This window comes from Papio anubis, chromosome 4 (genome assembly GCF_008728515.1).
Source record: "Papio anubis isolate 15944 chromosome 4, Panubis1.0, whole genome shotgun sequence".
Lineage (NCBI taxonomy): Eukaryota > Metazoa > Chordata > Mammalia > Primates > Cercopithecidae > Papio > Papio anubis.
In genome coordinates, this window is record NC_044979.1 from 181416318 (window position 1) to 181420818 (window position 4501).

The 4501-nt window shown below is 59.9% G+C and overlaps 1 long non-coding RNA gene across 1 annotated transcript; it reads right to left on the reverse strand.

The window, feature by feature from the left end:
• Nucleotides 1-546: 546 nt before the first annotated feature.
• Nucleotides 547-3920, reverse strand: LOC108584854. Its single transcript, XR_001900396.3, has 3 exons — nt 3051-3920; nt 2674-2762; nt 547-1395 (listed from the first exon to the last, which is right to left on the reverse strand). It is a non-coding gene; the product is annotated as an uncharacterized LOC108584854 (long non-coding RNA).
• Nucleotides 3921-4501: the final 581 nt, after the last annotated feature.

Genomic DNA, 4501 nt, shown 5'->3' on the forward strand with positions numbered 1-4501 from the left:
GACCAAGTCTCACTCTCACCCAGGCTGGATGTACAGTGGCACAATCATGGCTTCCTGCAGCCTTGGTCCCCGGGCCCGAGAGATCCTTTCACCTCAGCCTTCTGAGCAGCTGGGGCCACAGGCACACACCACTACACCAGCTCATTTTTCAATTTTTGGTAGACATGGTGATATGGCTTGGCTGTGTCCCCACCCAAATCTCATCTTGAATTGTAGCTCCCATAATCCCCACACCATGGGAGGGACCTGGTGGGAGGTCACTGAATCATGGGGGCGACTTCCCGGTGCTGTTCTTGTGATAGTGAAGAGTCTCACGAGACCTGACGGTTTTATAAAGGGCAGTTCCCTGTCCACGCCCTCTTGTAAGACACGACCTCGCTCCTTTTTCACCTTCCACCACGATTGTGAGGCCTCCCCAGCCACGTGGAACTGTTGAGTCCATTGAACCTCTTTTTCTTTAAAAAGTACCCAGTCTTGGGTATGTGTTTATTAACAGCATGAGAGCAGACGAATACACATGAGGTCTCACCATGTTGCCCAGGCTAGTCTCAAACTCCTGGGCTCAAGTGATCCTCTTGCCTTGGCCTCCCAAAGTGTTGGAATTACAGGTGTGAGCCCCTGAGCCCAGCCCCACTTGAAGTTCTTAATGGAACCTCAGCCATGTGGGCCTTAGGGACCCTACCTCCGTGGCTACTCAAGGGGACTGGGATGAGAGAGGAGCCAGGTAAGCCCAGACACCTTCAGAGGCTGGGAGCACACAGAGTTCCCCGGCCAGGGCTCCATGTCTGGAGGCTGGGAGGGGAGGATGGGGTCAGGGCTCTGTGGAGGCCAGGAGGGGAGGATGGGGTCAGGGCTGTGTGGAGGCCGGGAGAGGAGGATGGGGTCAGGGCTCTGTGGAGGCCGGGAGGGGAGGATGGTATCTGTTGAGGGCTGCACTGCGTCCCCTCGAGAAACCATCTGCTGAAGTCCTGACCCCCAGCAGGGCAGACTGGATTGGATGTGGAGATGGACAGGGTGGTGAGAAGAGGGAGAGGCACCAGGGATGCACTCAGAGAAAGGGCCAGGAGGACCTAGCAGGGAGGCAGCCGCCTGCACCTAGCAGAGAGGCCTCAGACAAACAGAATCTGCGGATGCTTCGATCTTGTACTCTGGGCCTTCAAGACTTGGACAGAATAAATTTCTGTGGTTTAAGCTGCTGGGTCCGCGGTACTTTGTGACGGCAGCGGCACACACCTACAGGTGCGGGGCATCGGAACATGCTGGCTGCGAGGGTTGCCCACACTGGGCTGACACCTTCATCCTCACACCACAGCGGAGTGACCGGAACCATCCACTCGTGACCCAGGACGGTGCCAAGGCCAAGACCTGGCCCTGTCCTCCAGCCCAGCAAATCGCCTGTCAGGAGAGAGGGTTGGGGCGGGAGGCCCCAGCAGGAGCTGTTGTCCTACCCAACTGCTGCGGGCCCAGGGCTTGGCTACAGCTGAGAACACGAAGGGGAATGGGGCCGGTCGTGACGCAGGCGCTGGTTCTTGGGGGCAGCACTGAGACATTAGAAATGCCGGCAGGTGCTGTAAATAGCTCCTGAATCGGGGACCCTAAGGGACCCCACTTACCAGAGAAAGAATCTCAGCCAAGCCCACACCAGGGTTTCCACCATATCTCCCCAGTGACAGGCCCAGGACTCTGATTCCAGAGCCAGGCAGACCATATACTTTTCTAACCCAGAGCATGAGACACACATCGTGGGCCCGTGAGTAAATGACTGAATACAGAAGCTGTGTGCAGGAGAATCTGAGTTCAGTTGGGCCGGTGCCCGCCTCCATGCCAGCAGGAGGAAAGAGTCCCCCAGAAGCTCACTGCCCTCCTGTCTACAGATGGAAGGGCTGGTGCCCAGGGCCCGGGTGCTGCCCCAGGAGACACGGCCACATCAGCCACTTCAGGGCCACCCTCCTCACCCGGTTCCCATTTCCCCTCATTTTAATAGTATAGTAAGAAAAAGTGAGGCCGGGCGCGGTGGCTCAAGCCTGTAATCCCAGCACTTTGGGAGGCCGAGACGGGCGGATCACGAGGTCAGGAGATCGAGACCATCCTGGCTAACATGGTGAAACCCCATCTCTATTAAGAAATACAAAAAACTAGCCGGGCGAGGTGGCGGGCGTCTGTAGTCCCAGCTACTCGGGAGGCTGAGGCCGGAGAATGGCGTGAACCCGGGAGGCGGAGCTTGCAGTGAGCTGAGATCCGGCCACTGCACTCCAGCCCGGGCGACAGAGCGAGACTCCGTCTCAAAAAAAAACAAAAAAAAAAAAAGAAAAAGTGCAGGAATGGGCTCCACCCTCTCTGCAGGGGGGCCCTCCGGAAAGTTCCATGTGCACCTGCAGCCTAGGGGGTGGCACTGCCTGGGTGAGGGTCCAGCCTCTGACCACAGGGGCCCCTCCCCAGGCTGGCCCAGCACAGTGGACACCATGGGCCCTACTATATGGACAGAGGGTGAGCCATGGGCACCACCCTAGTGACAGCCCCCAGGGGCCACTCCAAGTCAAGCCCAAGATCCTGGAAGACACTAAGGTTGTCTGGGGGACCCATGGCCAGAGGCTGAGAGCCCCCTTCTTCTAGAGATCCAGAGCGCAGGGACTGACTGCCAGCTGCCCACCAGACTGTTCCCGTATAACTCACGTGGTTTTTGTTTTCTGGTTTATGATGCTTTGACCTCTCCGGGGCCTTACTGGCTGGGTGGAGACTGCCCTCCCAGGGCTGGTTAATTCCTAGAGACAGCACAAGGTGCCTACAGAGCTCCCCTTTAATGCACAAGCCAACCCAACTGGAGCCTGTAAACCCAACCACCCCTTATCTGACTCACTCACCAAACCCATGTTCCTCTGCCCTCAATCACCCAGGGGCAGGATGGTGGCCAACTAGACACCACCCCATAGCCCGGAGCCCAAGGAAATTAACCTGTCCAATCCCGAACTTGCTCCTTCGTGCCCACCCTCCCTGGCCTCTCTTCCCAGGGAAACCCCTGTGAAGTCTCTGGCCACGCTCTCCCCTCTCACCTTCCGGCTCCTGTTGCCACAGCGCCCCCCGGTGGCCCTGTGTGGCATGGCATGTGCCTTCCTGTGGTTTAAGCTGCTGGGTCTGCAGTACTTTGTGACACTCTCCTTTCAAGTCAGGGTTCCTGTGTCTGTATGTTCCTGTGTCTGTATCCCACCACACCCAGCTGAAATAAATCCTGGTGCGTTTCATCACAGCCCTGCCTATCCCAGGCTTGCTGGAAGTAACCACTCACTGGCACCGAGGGGAAGGGGGCATGGATCACCTGGCCGAGACTATGTGGCTGCCGCCCTAGGCCTGGGGCCCAAAGCTCCTGACCCAACCACAGAGCCAGCCCAGTGCCAGTGTGGCCACAGGCGATCCCCAAAGGTAAGGCCAGAAATCAGCACCCAGCCAGAGCTTCCCAGGCCAGCGGGCCCCACATCTGCGGGGCATGAAGTTGGGCGCCCACCCCAGGATCCAGCCCATCTGCACCTGGGAGCTGAATGTCCTAGGTACCAGCCAGAATGGGGTCCCCAGCAGTCTCCATCGGGCTGTGAACTGTTAATGTGTGACAGCCCTGCCCTCCCCGCCACTATTGCTGAGACAGTGTAGGGCCAGGCTGAGCACGCTGGCTTGTGCGGCGTGAGCCAAGATTCCCAAGACACGGTAAATGCCCCTTGTTCCAGGGCACTTTGGAACTGGGTATCTCCTCAGCCCCAAGGTCTCGCCAATTCAGAGTGCCCGTCGTTCTGGCCTCCTGCAGGGAGATGACCCAGGGGGAGGGGAATTGATGGGTAAGCTCCCCAGCTCCCCGCTCCAGTATGGCGCAAAGTGCACCCCCATGGTCTCGGAGTTCCCAGGCGCTCACCCACCCCCGGCACCCCCATGGTCTCCGGGGCTCCCCGGTGCTCGCCCACCCGCAGCACCTCCATGGTCTCCAGGGCTCCCTGGCGCTCGCCCAACCCCGGTACGCCCACAGTCTTGGAGCTCCCTGGCGCTTGCCCACCCCAGACACGCCCACGGTCTCGGGGCTCCCTGGTGCTCGCCCACCCCCGGCACCCCCATGGTCTCCGGGGCTCCCCTGTACTCGCCCACCCCCGGCACCCCCATGGTCTCCGGGGCTCCCCTGTACTCGCCCACCCCCGGCTGTTGCTCTTCCGAATTCTTCGAATTCTTCGCTTTTGAACAAGGGGCTGCGTTTCCATTTTGCCTGCAGGGGTGCGCAACCATCCGCCAGAACCAAATCCTTACCCCAGCTCGGCATTTGGGGAAACTCAAACTGGGACAGGACTCGTCGTCCCGGGCGGGAAAGCGGGTGGGTGCGGAGGCCCGGGGGAGGGGTGGGGAGGCGGAGAAGAAAGTGGGGAGCAGGGGTCCCTGCAGGCTGCGGCTCCTTCCCGGCTTCCCGCCAGGAGCACGGAGCGGCGCTTCCTGCAGGCGCCCTCCACGCCCTCCAAGAGCCAGAGTTTGG